We start from the raw sequence: 19,671 nt of genomic DNA on the forward strand, positions 1-19,671 counted from the left end.
GTCAATACTGTATGAAAGTGTGCAGTTCCGCCTGGTAAAGCACAGCAGCAGGTCAAACCCAAAAATCACAACCGTCTACTTTAACACAGCACTCGTTTATGTGTTAGGTTAAAACAACATGAATAATCTGAATGCTACAATTTATAATGATGTAAAAAAAGCGTTTATATAGCTAATAGGCTATTAATTCATTTTTATGTTTTAAGCTATGCTTTTTCGTTCTTTTTTCTAAAAGTAGGCTATAATGTGACAGCGCATAATAACACTTTTATCTCATTAATTCCGACTGGAGAAATGGAACTACAGTGAAAAAATCAGGCGCGGCTTTGCTTTCAATGTGGACACGGAGAGATTTACACACGACGGGTTCTTGAGTTTCGTATCAATTATTTTAATAGCTGATTTGCGTACACATGCGACAAACGGACGCTTTGGCTGTTGCGTCGCGTCATATTCCGCGCTTTGCGTCACGAGCGTGCCGTTTATCAGACGGCGAGTCGAGTTGAAGCAGTTCAACTTTGCAAAAAAACGCATCTTGCTTTTTGGACGCAACAGCGCGTCCCGTGTTAATGCAACAAAAGTTAATTTTATGCGCTTTTCCGTGCGTAAACCTTCACAAGCACTTGCACAAAATCACTCACCGACCGGATTTCACGCCATCTTTTCCATCTCAAGCGGACCGGACCGCGGGAACGCGGATCTTTCTTCAGACTTTCTTTTCTTACGTTCTCCTCAATGCAGCATCAGCGGCGGAGGCGCGCTCTCTCTGCGGTACTTCAAGAAGAAATGAGAAGTGATGGAGAGAGCCAGAGAGAGAGAGAGAGCGAGTGAGAGAGCGAGTGAGTGAGGGAGAGAGAGAGAGAGAGAGAGAGAGAGAGAGTCCCAGTGAATGTGACGCGGCGCGGTGAGTGTACACTGTGAATGTATGCGTGGATATGAATTACACCCCCCCCTCCCCACCCGTGACGCATTGCTCTTTTTCCTCGAGTCACGATTCTCCGGAGGCTTTTCTCTTGCTTTGTCGGAGTGACACGGGCGCAACTTTCTGCGCGTCCCCCGAGAATAACGAGAATAAAACTGCGGCACGAGGTTTGACTCGAGTCATCGTGGATGGAGACCCGCCAGGAGATGAGAATTCGTGGGGATGAGTATCGGGTGGGCGCGAGTGCACGCGGATAATGGAACTCTCCGTGGTGCTGAAGTGAGCGCGGTTAGGTTAACACGAGCCACCAAAGCAAAACCCTGCAGAACCACACCAAACGAATCCACTCAAAAACGGACCATACATTGAACAGACCACGCAAAACAGACCCAACACAACAGATTCCAAACCACTGCACGATATAAAAGAACTCTCTTATAATGTCTTGTGATATTAGCTGATACAAGAAGCTTTAAAGTTTCAGCTGGAGTTCACAGTTCTGATTCTGAAGCCAATGTCTATTAACATCACAAAGGCACGTGTGAAATTAGTCCGGGCACGAGTAGGCTTTTCGGTTTTGTTTTGAGCTAAAACGGTTCCCCGGAGAGCTGTTAGGAGAAAATCCATCTCACATTCTATCCAGCCTCTCCACACAGATGGAAAGGAGGCCCTCAAACTCTCTGAATGATCTTCTGGAAATCTTGAGAATGAAAAGAAGCACAAAACTGCAGGAAGGAAGAGATGAGGGTTCCCTTCTCATTCTAACAGCAGCAATAAATATGCAAATGCAGTGGCCCGCGGATCCGACAGCAGCTGTCTGGAGGCTGTTTTCACTTCAAATGGGCACTAACAAAGTTTCCATCTCCATCCAAGAAGATTCAAGTTTTATTGGCATGACAAAAAAAGACAAAACTTAAAGTTATATATGTAATTGAATGCAAACTCTTTACAAATTATATTATCAGAAAAACAGATTTTAGTTGGTTTTAGATTTTAGCTCTAGAGGACCCACATCATATCCATAGTCATCATAATCATTTATTTTGTACATTCAAATTAATAGGTGGTTTCAAGCCTTTGGCTCTTGTTGTACATCCACACAAGTAAAACCTAAAATTTCTATTTGCGTCTACTGAAAGATTTACCATATAGTAAATTATAGTCATTTTGCTACAGTACATATCCTATGTATAGCATATTTCACTATAGTAAACACTACAGTATTTGTGTCATGTAGAACAACGTAGCCTCTATAAATGATATTGCTTTTCACTGCTTTCTTTGAGTTGAATAACTCCAGCTCTAATATTTCAATTCTTTTAGCACAGATGTGAGAGGGTGGGTCTGTTGCCATGGTGATAGCATATTGATCAGGGCCTACAAAAATGAGTGTGGAGACAGCCTCTTGTGTTAGAAGCTTAATGATCAGATCATCTTTAGATATACCAAAGTGTCACCAAAACACCGTAGGCACCCTGGCAACAATAAAACCCTAGCAACCACCCAGAACAATCTAGCAACTCCTTAGCAGCCCTAGCAACCAGCACAAACAACCCAGCAACCACCCAGAAAACCTAAGGGCAACTTTTGCACAACCCATCACTTCTGCCAGAATACCTCTAATTTGTTAGTATGACACATCCACATCTTTTGTCAAACCTCTCGTCATGATTCCAGTCCATATAACGATATCATTTACAGCCTTCTAAACTGACAAAAGTGCAAACGAGAGATGCAGATAACAACACAATGTTCTCAATTCACTCTCCATCATTATCTGGACGCGTGATGTTGCTTTTAATTGATGCGCAATTACTTGCATCAGTGGGCGACTAATTTCATGCAAATAACCTGAAAACAGGGAGCTTTTAACACTGTGTGTGTGTGTGTGTGTGTGTGTGTGTGTGTGCGTGCGTGTGTGTGTGTGTGTGTGTGCGCGTGTCTGCAGATAACAACACACACCTGCAGGCGTGGTGGTGAGGACCCCGGTGGGTGGATGGAAGGGTGTAATTGGTGCCTGTTAAAATGCTCGCCTGTCTGCCAAAACATTCACTTTCTGCATGCAAACTTTCGCAAACGCAGATCATTACAGACAGTTTTCAGACAGAGAAATGAGCTTTGAACTTGAATTAACACTTACATTTTGTAAGAAGATGGACGTGGTGCTGTTGGAGGTCAGCAGCAGATATTCATGCATTACAGTTACTTCACACATACAAGAGGAGTCTAAAAACCCAATAAAGTCCGTGGAACACAAAAGAAGATATTTTGAGAAATGTCTCAGTGGATTTTGTGTTCATACAATGGAAGTCAATGGGGTTCAGTGTTGTTTGATTATCAACGTTCTTCAAAATATCTTCTTTTGTGCTCTGGTCATACAGGTGTGACATGACACGAGGGTGAGTAAATGATGAAAGAATGTTCATTTTTTGGTGAACTGTCCTTTTAAGAACTGGTGTGAAATATGGGTTAGTATTCACTCACCCTCATGCTGTACCACACACCTGTCTGCTGTTATTCTTCCTGTGGAAAACAAGACAGCTCTTCAAGTCATTTAACTCTTTATTCCAGTGGCAGAACTACAGTTCAGTATATAACAGTGACCGTACCAGAGCTCCAGAAAGACATTCTGTACCAGTTCCTCTCGGTCTGATGTCATTAACCTTGCAGTCTCCTCCAGCTCTCTATCTGACCCACAGAGACGGTGATTTCAGCCAGCGCTAACATTTCCCATCATGCTTAAGTGCTGTTCTTACTCAAGTGTGTGTGTTTGTGATGGTTTGTCTCAGTGTTATCTCTCATCTACACAGAGCTGGACTTTAGTGTCGGTGCCATCAGAGGGCAGAAGACTGCCTGGATGCGACAAACCAGCCACAGTCCGGAATTTTTTCCAACATGAACACACAAATGAGTCGATGACTTTTTTGTTATGACCAGGAGAACAATCAGGAAACTTTTGCAGTGCTGGTGACACATACACGACACTAAAAAAAATAAAAAACAGGTTAAGACTTTGAAAAGGTTATTAATGGATATATTAAAAGGATAGTTCTGCCAAAAATGAAAATTCTGTCATCAAAGATATTTGGAAGAATGTTAGCAATTTTCAATTCTGTGACATCATTGACTGCCATAGTAGGAAAAACTAAATGGTATGTCAAATGAGCCCCAGAACTGTTTGTGTTCCTAAATTCTTCAACCTCATCTCACTTTGTGTTCAACAGAACAACAAAACATACAATATTGTTTTTCCTACTATGGTAGTGGATGATGTCACAGAACTGAAAATTGCTAACATTCTTACAAATATCTTTCTTTGTGTTTAACAGAACAAAGAAATTTAAACAGGTTTGAAACAACCTGAGAGTGAGTAAATGATGACAGAATTGTTATTTTTGGGTGAACTATCCCTTTAATAATGAAAATCCATACCCATAGGTTAAATCGGGTACAGTGCATCAAATGGAAACATTTATGTTCAATATTGTACACGGTCCTAATAACTCAAATAAAAAAATATAAATATCTACAGAGACTTTCTCAGTCTCTGGAATTCCAGTTGCCTAGCAAAGCTTCTCATTGATCATCCATGTTCAAAAACAAAATGAACGAATAATCATTTATGAAGGTTTAAATAAGCGTGTGTAGCTGCATTTCTGCGGGAATTCCCTGCTTCTGCCTCCAGCTCATGAGAAATTCTCTTTGGATTCGTTTCATTCAAGGCCGAGCGGCCTGACATACTGCTAAACTGCCCCGTGTGAATTATTCAAAGGAAGGATTTGAGTCTCTTTCATCATCCGAGTTCACTGCTGCCCGCTGTGTGTGTGTGTGTAAAAGAGGTTTGTGAGACACAGCGGGGTTTTCTGAGAAGGGAAACACGGAGAATGTGACAGAAATGACATCACGTCTCATCAGATTTCAACTCTTCTCTGTCACTCCTGAATGTCATCTGTTCTCATCACAGTGAATAGAATAGACAGAAACACATCCATAAACGGTTTGGCATGACGTCCCACCGCTGTGGCAACCCGCCGGTCATGTGACAGGTGTGACAAAACAAGCAGACAGGAGTGGGCGGGTGTCTGAACTGTGACCACACATCTGTCCAGAGAGATTTATTGTTATAGAAGAAAATAATACTTATTTTTGTGAAGTTTGCATTAACAAAAATCAAACTATGTAAAAAGCTTTTGTGTCCTCGACGCCCAACATCCCAATTTAATTCACCGAAAGGAAAATACAAGCTTTTGTGATCGAAAATAGATGGCATATGTTAAGTTATTTTGTGTATGATTAACGTTTGTTCACTCAAAGCATGTATAGTTGACAAACCTTGGACGGTGGGCATCATCCACGCCGCCCGGTCATGGGTCACGGACACGCACACACACACACACCTGGCACAGGTGCGGAGGAGCGTTCTGCTGCGTGTTTGCTCATTTCAGGTGCGGCTCTGTCAATATAACATGAGCTGTGAGGAACAATGAGGAACATATGTGCAGACACATCATCACACAGCTCGTTGTGAACCTGCGTTTGTGCTTCCATCCCATCACAGACGTGGGAGGAGAAACAGGGAGATAAATGAAGAAAAAGAGAGAGCGGATCTGTGGGGGTGTACGGCTCTGACAGGACCCTCGCTGTCATCTCAGGTTACCTGCTCGGATAATAAATGGCTGCTGACATTGATGTTAATTGGCTTTATTCTCTACTGCGCCCACGTGTGTGTGCGTGTGTGCGCGTGTGTGCGTGTGCGTGCGTGCGTGCATGCGTGTGTGTGTGTGTGTGTGTGTGTGTGTGCAAAAAATAAATCAAGATTCTAGCACTCTCCTCTTTAGAGAGATTGTTATTGTGGAGCTGTATTCACAACTTCTCCAGTTCATATGAAAAAATAATCTTTTGATGTCTAGACACAGCTGTGAGAGATGTGAAGGAGATTTGTTTTGGACATTTTTTCATCCATCAGCCAAAAATGAAATCACAATTTAAAGGTTCAATAACGGAATCAATTCTATGTATGTATTCGTATGTGTGTGGTCATACATCTCTCCACATTTATTTATGTGTTACGAAAATATTTATTTGGAATGAAGATCTTCATGTAGCCAAACCTTGAAGCGTTGTGCCGTGTTAATCTCTATTAATGTAATGCCGTAATGTGTCATTAAGTTGTTTATACACCCCCACACATGGAATCCCCACACTGCGGTGTCTGATTGGCTGTCTGGAGTCACATGACACATTTCCACTGCGAGTCCTGAGTGGAGGAGGGAAACCCACCCTGAAGGGTCTGCAGCAGCTGTGTCACGCCTCATCTTTACTCGACACACTCGCTCGTCTTACACTTCAACACATTTAAAGAGAGATGGCTTCTCAGTGGTAGCCCCCCCCCACACCCACACACATGTTGGGTTTCCATGTTTTATGGGGACATTCCATAGACACAATGGTTTTTATACTGTACAAACTGTATCTCATATTCCCTCCCCCTAACCCTAACAATCACACACAACTGTCTGCTCTTTTACATTTTCACAAAAGTTCATTCTGTATGATTTATAAGCTTGTTTCCTCATGGGGACAAAAAAATGTCCCCTCAAGGACAAGGGTTTTGGATATTGCCATCTTTGTGGGGACATTTTGTATATGCTATCTATTTTCGACACATTTGTCCCCATACCGTAGGGTTTACAAGGTACACTCACACACACACACACACACACACACACACGCACACACACACACACACACACACACAGTGGTGGTAAACTGCAGTAATACTGTCTCTCCTCTCTAGAAAAGCAGCTTTTATTGATGACAGAAACACCACACTTTATGGAAATGTAAAATATAAATGAAAGAAATGAAAGAAAAACAGCTCAAGTAAAAGATCTCACCTCACAGGGACTAGTGTACTGACGTGTTGTATATTGAATCAGAAGCCTTGAAGCCGCTAACATCACAGCAGTTAAACAACGTCTGTCATTAAAAGAGTCTGAGCAGAGAACTGGCCTTTCAAATGATCATCATCATCAGATCACTGCACGTCTATCATAAACACTGACATCTTTCCCCAAGGGTCCACAGAAAAATCCTCAGAAAATACAGATCTAATTGTCAGAAATAAGTCTATATATGTAGCATTTTTTCAACAGCCATTTTCTGTTTAACTGATATTTTATATATACCAGAATTGTTTGGAATTCACCCGAACCATCTAAAACTGAGACATTTTAATTTGGGGAAAAACTGCAAAGACCACACTTGAAGCATCTTTGCTGAAATACTAAAGAGATCGGATCGCAGTTATTCTATAAGTGTGCAAGACTGTCAAGCCCAACATTGTCATCTTAAACCATCTTTCCACATTCACAGATACTAAATGAAGGTCCAGCAAACAGAATCCTAAAGATTGAAACACTGAGCACCGAGTGGCTGTTCTATTAGAATCAGATACGCTTTTAGATGGAAGCACTCTTTGATTTACAAAACTTAAACTCTTGTTCCTGGGAGCTCTAAAACCTCTGTGATGTGGATTCTAGATTTGTTCTCTAGAGAGGAAAGCATCCAATTAAAGGAACAGAACATGCAAAAATGACACCGTATCTGATATTGAAACATTAGAAAACTGCAGGACAAAAGCGTTGGTTATTTCAGACGGTCATTATTATTAAATGTTGTTCATTTATTCTGAACAGGAGGAGGTGTGCTTCTGCTGACCTACTTCCTGTCAGATCTGTGCTGGAATCAGACACATTAATCGATCCAGCAACAACAGAACGGAAAACATCCTTCAAAAGTGCTCATTCATGTGAATAATGACCCGACTAAACACAAACACACACAATGAAAGATAAACCAAAACAAATACTCTAACGTCTGGACACTTATGCATGGAATGAAAGCGTCTGCTAAATGACAAAATATAAATGTTGTGCTGGACGCAAAGAGGAATTACGTGATGGAGGTTTTTTTATCAAGTTTGTGTAAAACATATCTGTGCAGAAAAATTTCAACTTTTGTATTTCACACACTCCACTTCACCTTACAGGAGACCAGTCTGCGTTTACAGAACACGCGTCTGAACTCAGGTTTCTGTAGCGGTTGATTTTTATTGAGGGCAAATGGAGCGCTTCAGGGAGAAAACAGAGAGAATGAGAAAACGTGAGAGAGAAAACGTTAGCAGATGTTTCAGTACAGCGTGTTCGTGGCTTAAAGTGTATTTGAGTGGCGTACCGCCGCTGGCCATTGTGCTCTACAGTGATGTCACAATCAACTAAAAATACATTTATTTTTTTAAACTCCCACGGCTACACGTTGTGTTATCTCTGCGTTTGTGTTTGTGTGTGTGAGGTCTAGTGAGAGAACAGCTGAAGGCAACAGGAGAGGAGTTCAAACTCTTCACATGATTCTCATAATGTCGCTGGATGACTTTCTTTAAAGCCCCACAGCTAATGCACAACACAACAGAGAAAAACACAAAGATTCAGATGGGAACGTCTCCTGGATTGTGCTGTCTAACCATCTCACACATTATTTTATTTGCTCCTTAAATATCTTTTACACCAGCGCCATCTCTTCTTTTCATCCACAAACAAGTGTATGAATCACCACACACACACACAAGCCACGCACGCACACACACAAACGCACGCATACAAAAACATACACACACACACACGCACACAAACTCACGCATACAAAAACACACACAGAAGCACACGCACGCACACACACTCACGCATACAAAAACACACACAGAAGCACACGCACGCACACACACTCACGCATACAAAAACACACACAGAAGCACACGCACGCACACACACTCACGCATACAAAAACACACACGCACGCACACACACTCACGCATACAAAAACACACACAGAAGCACACGCACGCACACACACTCACGCATACAAAAACACACACAGAAGCACACGCACGCACACACACTCACGCATACAAAAACACACACAGAAGCACACGCACGCACACACACTCACGCATACAAAAACACACACAGAAGCACACGCACGCACACACACTCACACATACAAAAACACACACAGAAGCGCACGCACACTCACGCATGCAAAAACAAACACACTCACAATACAAAAGCACACACACAGAATTGCACAAACAGAAACACTCATCTTGGTTCTCCTGGTGTGTGCACAATCTCTCAACTTTCATGTTTGTTGTTGTTTTCAGGATCATCAACAAGAAGTGATGCTTTACTGAAGACTAAATCTCCATGGTAACCGGTCGTACAGGATCGTTCTGTTCAAACTCCATTCTCCTTCTGAAGGGACGGAAGGTTGATGCTAGTAATATGAATTTTACTAATGCTAATTCTGATGGAAGTCTTGAGCTCATCTAAACAAGCATTCATACCGGACTCATGATGTTGAACACAAACATATTGAGTCTTATTCAAAGACTGCAGTGAACAAATAGCTACTAATACATTAAACGTTCTTAGAGAGTTTAAAGTAAGGGTGAATTGTCGCTGCATGACATTTGTTTGAAATGATGTTCGGGTCAAAGGAGCATCTATGATCAAGTGTGGGTGTCTGACACAAACCCCAGGGCCACAAACACACGCTCACGTCACGGATGATCAAATTCTGCGTTTTCACCGCTCGGCCTCTCCAGGGGTCTGTGATCTGTCCACATGCATTAGAAGTGGATCACTGTGGAGTAAACGGTGTCCTCTAGGGTCCTGAACAGTGTTGGGCAAGTAACTCTGAAAACGTAATTCATTACTAGTTATTAATTACATATTCAATAGTTAATTAGATTACTGTACAAATGACTCTCTCCAAAAAGTATTTCATTACTTATTACTAATTACTTTCTATATCCTATATTAACCTTGATTAGTTAAGTGATTCAGGCATAGACATGAAACAGCTCTTCTAATTCATTAAAATAAATAATATTAAACTACATAAAGTAGTATTATTAACTGACCAAAGTATTACAAATGTGAGAATTATACATTAAAGCACAGATTTTAAAGTTAGACTTTGAATTTTGATGTCAATTCCACTATTGCACACACATATATTACACAAAGTATTTAGTTTAATGACATCAAAAGTAACTGTAATTAAATTACATAAAAAATAAGAGTAATCCCTTACTTTACTTTTTCATGGGAAAAGTAATTAAATTACAGTAACTAATTGCTTAGTTACACCAAACACTGGTCCTGAAGTGGATATTTCCCTGTCTGTGGGTAGAAATAAAAAAGAGAGCAAGACCTTTAACCAAGGGTGGGTTGGCAAAGTTAGAACTGGTTTCATTTTTTACAATGATATATATTCAGACTGCTGAGGCTTATTTCTGGCGTTCTGTTGCCGTTGTTTTATGTGTGTATTTGTGTATAATGTATGTGTTTATATTAAAATATTTGTGCATTATTGTAAACGTCAAAACAAGGCAGGATTTACTATTACAAAAGAAGTAGTGCAGTGGTACCGAATGAAACTATATTCATTCATCCAAGTGAAAGAAAGCGATATTAACAAAAGCCTTATACCATGGTACTTTTTATCAGTGTGACTGTGTAATATTTCAGGCTTATGTTATCTCTTTATTACAGTGGTTCTCAAACAATTTCGTTGTAAGGCCCCCTTTGTGTAGGGAGAATCGCTCGGGGGCACCCCAAATAAAGCCTTGTGATCTTAAATGTAGAATTTTAATCCAACCCAAAATATATTCAATTATACAATGCTGGAACATCACTTCTTTTGGTTGGTGGTCTTATTGACCATACTGCACAAAATGTATGATACATTTCTATTTCTATGTCCCCCTCCCGGATCCATCTTGGGGTCCCTAGTTTGAGAACCAGTGCTCTATTATTTAACATTATCTGCATATAGCAATCCTATATAAGAGAAAAAGAGATCAAGGACAAACATCTCGGGCCTTGCAGACGGCATATCTCATCTCATCATTTCATTAGCGTCTGGTCAGTCAGCTATATTAGTATTAGTAAATGAGAACCATGGCTATAATACCTGCACCTCCATCAACCCAATCAGGAGAAATTTAATAAACGGCCACAAACACACACGTTTGCGCAGCTATCTTTATGAGGACATACATTGATGCAATGCAATCTCTAGCCCGTTACCCTAACCATCAGAACTACATGCCTGACCCTACACCTGATTATAACCTAAACCCTAAAACCAAGTCTTCACCCTCAAACAGCCCTTTAAAGGGGTCTCTGGAAGTGAATGTCCTCATTTTACTCTCCTTGTCCTCACACCGCTGGTCTACAACTCAAACCGGTCCTCACAAATACAGATGTACAAGTACACACACACACACACACACACACACACTCAAAAAAAAGATTTTTTGCTGTTTGTTCAATTTACTTAACTTGCTTAAATTAACTTTAAATTAACACAACTTTTGGAAAATTTGGTCACAACATGATTTTTTTATGTTTAGTCATATGACTGAATCCATTCATGTTGGGACAACATAAAGGAGTTGTTTTGTGTTAACATAAAACAGTTACAATTGGGCAGAGGACTTATATTTCCCAGCATGCTTTGCGTACAACTGCATTTTGAAAGTTATTTTCTTAAATAAGTGTTATTTTATGCATTTTTCAGGAAAAAGAAACACTTTGTAGTGTTTAATGTTCATTTATCTTTAAGGTTTTGAAGAGTTTGTTATATTTTTGAGTTTTGTGGTTACCATTGTTCAGAAAAGCGTTGCCTTTGGTTAGATCGTGGGAGGTTACGATTCTTTATTTGGAATTCTGTTGAGTTCTATTAACTCAATATCTACTTATTGAAGTTAAAAGAAGTAATGTCTAATTAATGTTAAACATGTATAATATAAAAAAACCTTGAGTGCTTTGAAATAATCTAATTGATTAAATTGGGTTTTTTATATTGGTTTCATGTAAAACGTGCATGTATATGACACAATTAATTTAATCAAGACTACTAAAAAAATTAAGTTCATACAACAAGATTATAAAGAATCGTTTCAAACTAATTAGATTTTGTTGGAGAAATGTAATTCAATTTCGTGGAAAAGTTTTCCTTAATTTCATTAAGTTCGTTCAACAACTTTTTTTTTGAGTGTAGAAGATAAATGTGAATCTCTTGATCAGCGTTCCGCTGGCTTGATATCCTGCAGAAACGGCATATGGAGGCCGTGGAGTGTTTCATCTGCTCATGCAGGTCATCGGAGTCCTGTACAACACAACACATCATGTGTTTATTACCGACAACAGATATCGTGCTACAGTAACAGCCCATATACAGTATATGATGCACTGTAAAGATTCATAGTGACATAATGCACATCATGTGACCTGTGGAGAAGAACTTGTGATTCTCGCCTGGTGGAGAGTAAAACTGACAACAAAAACAGACTTCTATTAAAGGATGGACCTGAGCCATATGTACAGACGGGAATATCATAGAAAGTCAAGCAACCAAATAAGAATGCTTTAAAAAACTACAGTTATAGTAGATACTATAGTATACAATTAGTACTATAGAAATATTACAGTGTGTGTGTGGGCTTATTCAGATGTATAAATCTGCATCTTTTATGGAAGTATGTGTAGCTGTATATTCAATGGCTAATGGAAGAGAAATATTACAGATGCTATAAATGTTTACATTTATTTTCTTTGGTACATGACCACTAAAGAAAGAGATCAAGCAAGACAGACAGATAGTCAATTTTTTCTCAGGCACTGATGTTATTTAGGAGAACAGACACAGAACTCTACAAAATAAATCTCAAATAAATTTGGAAAAAATATGATGAGGAATGTTCGAGTTCATCATGAGATCTCAAACTCCCTATGCTAGTAAAGTCAAAGCAAGGTATTTGGAATGTGAGTGACAGCCATCAATCAAAGATCAGACAGCGTTAAAGTGTGTGCGTGCGTGCGTGCGTGCGTGCGTGCGTGCGTGCGTGCGTGCGTGTGTGTGTGTGTGTGTGTGTGTGTCTGCTGGGACAGGACATCATGTGTAACAAATGACTGACAGCTGTAGAGCGAGACAGAAAGGAGTGTTTATTATAAAAGCAGAGGGTACACTGAGTGTCTGTTAGTCTTATAATTGTGTATTGTGTCATTTCTCTCTCTGTGTTATTATCGTTCAGCGTGTATAAAAGGAACAGAATGTATGAGAAAGTCTGCACTGTTACGGCCCCACTGAGACATTCAGACTGATGGAGGTGCTCAGAGATGGAGAGAGAGAGAGAGAGAGAGCGAGAGAGAGAGAGAGAGAGAGAGAATGGTACAGGAGTGCAACCTACCGGTGGATCACGTTCACAAACCTCATTTTACAAAAGCAGATTTCAAAGCAAATCACTTCTATGATCTACAATAGAGAGAAGAGAAATTTGATTTTAGTCATAAAAACCTGTAGTTGAGCAGGATGGATCCTGATCTAAAGTCTATCAAATATGCTAAAAGACACCAATGTCCAATAATATACTGCATTTCTTGATAATGCTAATCAGAATAAATCATTATTTAAAAGATCAATACAGCTCATGAACAGCAGACTGTACAGAATGTGATGCAGGGTCAAAGGTAAACACATATTGACTATACCATGATGGAATTGGAATTTCCATCCAATCATTATTAGGAGCAGGAACAACCCATTCTATAAAAGAATCGTTCTTTGGTTTACTGAGCTGAAAAATATTATTTCTTTACCCCAATCTTTTGGTTGTTATCTTGATGGATGTGACCTCTAACAAGTCAATACTGTGAGAGGGAGACCCCTGCGGTTCCACTTGTGTAACAGACGAGCAATCTGTCCATTAAAGCTCGTGGGGTTTAAAGACAAACACAGAATAACACAAGCCTTTGATATATCTATAGCTGTATTTGCACTGAGGCAGTAAAACAAACATAATTCAAATTATCTGTTATTTTCATGTGCGTATAGCTGTTAAGTAAACCTGCGTTGCGCGTGCGTAAGGAAACAAGCGTCACAACACATGCAGCTTGAACAGAACCGAACTAGTTATACTGGGAACACTTGATTTGGGAAGACTTTACGGGGCGATACTCACAGATAATATATAAAAGACTGAGAGCATCAGGTTATTTCAGATTGTACCTCATTCAACGTTGACGGACGCTGCATTGAACGCTGTGGCCCGGAGCAGTGATGAGAAACGAGTCCGCCATGTTGGACCGGGCAAGACTGCACAGCAGCACACATGTTAACAGGGGAGATTCTAGGTAAGAGGGGACAGAACTTTTTTATACTCAACTTCAATGCCATTTAAAGCTAGAATTTTAAACGGAATTGTGCTTTTAATCCAGGAAAAAAACGCAGCTGACCTGTTGTACTTGTATATAGCGCTATTTTCCGATCCAAGTTGGCGGTGACGTTGACGTACGATTCAGCCAATAAATGCGGTGTATGTCGCATGACAAATTTGGCAACCAATTAAATGATATTTAGTTAACTATATTTAAGTTTATATCGTTTATATATTTCTGGCATACAATTAACACACACGTCCTCACGTGTGTGTTCTACTTTCACGTGTGCACACAATAACAGTAATCACAACTTCCATCAGCATTCAAATGCTCCTCAGGTAAGAAGCTTGTTTCATTAGAGAAAGTGCTTAGGTTATAATTTCACTGGCATTGTGTGTGTGTGTGAAATAAACGGTTGATTTATTCGAACGGGGGAACAGTTTGCACTCATGCGTATGATGATGACTGTAATTCCGGGTGGGAAAAATCGCTGAGTGGGCATCTGCTGTCGTTTACAAGGTCACAGCATTCCAGATCTCAGAGCTGCAGCGTTCCAGAGACAAATCTAATGGATCATTCGTCATTACAGTTGTGTGTATGTGTGCAGCATTTACTCCCTTACACACAAATACAGTCTTGCCAACACTTTCATTCCCAAGTTGTCCTACAAACACATTTTCCTACAACTACAAATTGAAATTAGACCTCTGTGTGTATAGTGAATGTATTTATTTTTTTGCAATGATTGACATGGGCAGCCACCGCCTCTTTCTCAGCATGACTACTGTATGTAAAAGGTATACTTACTGCTTACTGTGCAATAATATATGCAATAATATGACCATACACACACATCATCTTAAAATCTAATAACGGCACCCAAGGCAGGACACAAGCATCCATAACACAACATGAGGATAGCCAGCAATGCTTGTGATTTGACAAGTTTAGCACTCCCTGCAGTACACAGTTAATGTCTTTCACCATCAGATGGCGTCACTCACTGCAAATCAAATATGTAGAAACGGGCTATACATGGACCCACAGTTGCATAAAGTTAAATCTCTCTCTTTCTCTCTCCTTCACTTCTGTATAGCTGCAGTTGTCCCCATAAAGCAGGTGTTCGACTGATAACAGCCGAACACAAACAAAATGGCACGTACACAGTATTACACACAAACAAAATACAAGCACTTGCCTTTGTGTAGCTGCTTTGGAAATGTAGGGTGTAACTAGGGGTGTGTTTCACTTGTGTTCCTGTGTGTGTGCGTGTGTATAGCAAAAACACAATGATCACATACAATCTGCTTGACACCAGGAGCAAAAGGCCACAGTTGGGTGTGAGAACAAATGAGCATCTGCATCCCTGAACCTGTTTGGAAATCTAAAGACCCTCCCTTAAGCCCCCAACCCATTTCAATGTGTTTTGTGTGCCAGACTAACAGGAAATGATTTAATTCATTAATGCAATGGTGATAATTCATGGTTACCACAGCAACAGCAGGACGTCTGTTTCCTGTGGCTTTCCTGTGGCTCAGTGGTTAGAGAATGGCGCTAGCAACGTCAAGGTCAAGGGTTCGATTCCAGGGGATTGCACATAGTCAGAAACAAATGTATAGTACAATGCAATGTAAGTCACTTTGGATAAAAGCGTCTGCCAAATGCATGAATGTAAATGTAAATGTCTCCCAGAGCTCCTGATGCAGTAATCGATCAGAATCAGTATTCGATGATCGTTGTTATTGATTATATTAAGAGCAGGCGTTAACACTAGAAAACATGGATTTTGCGGATGTGATAATGATGTGTAAATTACTTCTGATGTTGAACTCATTCAGGTTTTCAGAAACATGGTGAAAAGTGGTTTTTAAATGTTTTTTGTACTGTATCAACCCAAAATCATAAAAAAATGCAGACATGTTTTTACAAATAAATTCACATATAAAGTATGTAACACAACATGTTGCATTACATAGCATTTGTGCATGACTGTTGGGTTAATATCAAACATTATCTCTCCACAATAAAAAGTAGACTACATACTCAAAAGTGTACATGTTTTCTCATCACCAGCATGGTGTAGTTATTGGGAATTGAAATGCTTCTTTCTCAAAAGTGCAAAGACTGCAAGCTATTTTCATCACGGCGCTCATATCTCAAAAGATTTTTAACACCAGCGGTCTACCACAAACCTCATCGATCTATATAATTTCTCCAAGTAAAAATGCTCAGGACAGTGAAACAGAGACCCTTGCAGAATCAGGTTTTTGTGTAGGCTATGTGTCAAGGATTGAGAATCAATGTCAGGCCAAAGAAAAGAACGGGTCAATATTTGCAGTCAGCATTCAAACTCGCCCACGGACAGAAAGAAAGTGTGTGATGAACGATTTCTCACAGCAGAGATGCAGTTTGAGATAACCGTCACACAGACACCATCAGACGGAGACAAAACGAGGTTTAGGTGTTGACAGCTGCAAACGGTCACACGTTGTGATCTGTGGACAATTTCTCTTCAGATTATTCAACAAAAAGCCGCCGGTTAAAATAAAACAATTAATTCACCAAAAGCTCTGCCAGAGCTCAGGGACAGAAAGTTCAGTGTTTAAGGACTGATGGTTGTTGGAACACATGAAGTGGTTTGTGGAGGTGTAAACGAATGTGGGTTGTAGAGGTAAAATAACCTGGATTTCAGTCAAATGTTTGAGTTCATATTTGAAATCTTCAATAATATTGTGTTTTGATTGCAGACTTGACAAACCTGAGCTCAGTTTGACACGTTGTTCTGACTCTTTTTCTCATGGGAAATTTCTGAGACACATGTGATCTGTGTCCTATAGGATAAAGAGAGTCGTACAACATGAATCTTCACTTTAATCTCAGTACACAATGATGTCATTCCTGTATGGTCAGCTGATCTTTCCAAACACTGACACGAGATGAAGTTACTCATGACATCTCTTACAGCAAACACTCGATCATGTGAAGTTAAAGCGAGCACAGAGAGCAAACATTACCATAAAAACAACATTCAGACAGAACACACACCGGCTGAGGGAAGCGGTGTGTTTATGAAAGAGTGACGTTTTGTACGTCTGATTGGGTGGTCTAATTCATCACGGAAATAAAGGAGTTTTCTTCACAGCAGATTCAGGCAACTGATCCTGAATCAGAACACCGCCGTATGTCTGTAGTTCATCACCCCCTACTGGATTGATAAACTGAGTAATCTACACTTAAAGGGACAGTTCACCTAAAAAAATATCTTTCATCATTTATTATTCACCCTTGTGTCATTTCAAATCTGTACGAGTTTCTTTCTTCAGCAGAATGCAAAAGAAGATATTTTGAAGAATGTCGATAACCAAACAACACTGAACTCCACTGACTTCCATTGTATGGACACAAAACCATGACATTTCTCAAAATATCTTCTTTTGTGTTCCACTGACGAAAGACTCACATACGGTATCATGGTGGAAGTTTTTCGCTCATGTTTTAATCAGAAAACATTATTGGTTCTTTAACAAACATTGCACTGGACTCTAAACACTGAATCTTAAACTTTCAACCATGTGATCAACATGATTGTGTAACAGGAAATTGCTTATAGAGAAAAGAAACTTGCGAAAATCTGACTGGTGCTGTTTAAAATGGCAAAGTGGGATGTTGAGATTCACACTGTAAGAGGTCAAACACACACGCACACACAAAGTAAAATCACCTGAAATGAGATTCGTGCTGTACACTGGACGTGTGGATGGTTCAGTTGAGAAAGCCCGTTGCGGTGTGTTGGTGCATTGCGGACGTTAACCCGCGTGACAGTGAGAGCGGCTCAGCAGAACAGACACAAAGATATTACTCCTGTAATCTCACCGTAACAGCCCACTGCATCACCGAACGTACTAAACACAAGATCTGTGTGTGTGTGTGTGTGTGTGTGTGTGTGTGTGTGTGTGTGTGTGTGTGTGCGTGTGCGTGTGCGTGTGCGTGCGCGTGCGTGCGTGTGTGTGCGTGTGCGTGTGCGTGCGTGTGCGTGTGTGTGTGTGTGTGTGTGTGTGTGATTTCATCCTCAGACTCTCTGAGCTGTGTTCACCCGACTGTTAGCAGAGAGGAAATAGAAACCCTGAGGCAGAGGAGCTCCACTAACCCCACACTGTCAAACCAGCAGATGCTTTTGTTTCCCAAAGACTTTCAGTCTCTTCACAGCCCAGATTTCAACACATTTGGAAATTTACTATTACGCCCCAAAGCCATAGCATGTATAGTCATGTAGTTAAACATGCAATACAAAAAAAAAAACAGTGAACATGATGCATCCACACACACATATTGATTGATTTAAATACATATACAGTATGTGTATAGGAAAATGAGACATAATTAGACCTTCAATAGGTCTTCTAAGATTTGAAAGAGTAATAACGTCGATCAGCAATAAGATTCTCTTCAGCTGGACAGCTCAGCTCTGGTCAGGTGCAAACACAGCAGATACATGCCTGCAGCTTTCAAACATGAGACGCCTTTACAAATGGAAAATACTTTGAAAGAGAGAGAAGGAGGTGCTTTGTCTGGTCTGACAGTGGTTTGGAAAATCTGTTCTCTGGTGTTGAGACATTGACATCTATGATGTCTTGGTGTGAGTTTTGGTGGGGTGTTATGTTAACTCGCAGCTTTCTCTTATAATGATGATGAATGCTCAGTTGATGTTCTGTGCAAACACATAAGAAAGGTCTTTTAATGGTTTTGAAATCTATGTTTACAAATTTGTATTCTTCCACTTAAAAAAGATAGAGATGCATACCAAACAAGGTGTGTTGTTTTTGTGCTGACAGTCTGAAATAACACTTGACATTAGCCTTTTTTATTCATGTGACGTGGCAGTCATGCGTGTGCCAAATTGGGTTGCAAGCACACACACATACAAAGCGTGTATCATCAGGGTTCTGTCAGTGTTTAGCTGTTACATCTGCTTTTAACTGCAAACTTATACCGTTTTAGCATATTTGATATTTGCATATTAGTTATTTAGAAAAAAATACTGGAGTAAAATTCAATAGGTATGGTATCTTATGTAAAAGTGGGAAAATGACTGATGTGATTTATGTATAGTGACCTCAGGTTAGTGCTGTACTCCAGTAGGGGGCGGATGGGAGTCTGGGACCCTGAACCATAAGGAATCATTTAGGGTGGGGACGGAATGTATTCTGTGTAAGAGCTGTTGACTCACTGAGCCCAGAGAATCACACACACACACACAGACAGAGAGATGAACAAAGTCAACTTATTTTGAAAGTCTAGAGAGAATGTTTCACTGACTAAACAGACCCGTAACTCTGTCCACCCTCAGGGGAGTACATTTATTTCACATTCTGCAGCAGTCCTGTGTGTGAATATGTGAATATCAATGTGCGCGTGTGTTTGTGTGTGTGCATGTGCATGTGTGTGTGTGTGTGTGTGTGTGTG

At 40.2% G+C, this 19,671-nt stretch overlaps 1 protein-coding gene across 1 annotated transcript in view; it reads right to left on the reverse strand.

The window, feature by feature from the left end:
• Positions 1–893, reverse strand: part of LOC130570232 (synaptic vesicle glycoprotein 2C-like) — a 28,740-nt gene extending 27,847 nt beyond the window's left edge. Inside the window, exon 1 of the mRNA XM_057360440.1 lies at positions 642–893. The gene's annotated coding sequence lies outside the window, so the exon portion shown is untranslated. The remainder of the gene's footprint in view (positions 1–641) is intronic.
• Positions 894–19,671: the final 18,778 nt, after the last annotated feature.

This window comes from Triplophysa rosa, linkage group LG19 (assembly GCF_024868665.1).
Source record: "Triplophysa rosa linkage group LG19, Trosa_1v2, whole genome shotgun sequence".
NCBI lineage: Eukaryota > Metazoa > Chordata > Actinopteri > Cypriniformes > Nemacheilidae > Triplophysa > Triplophysa rosa.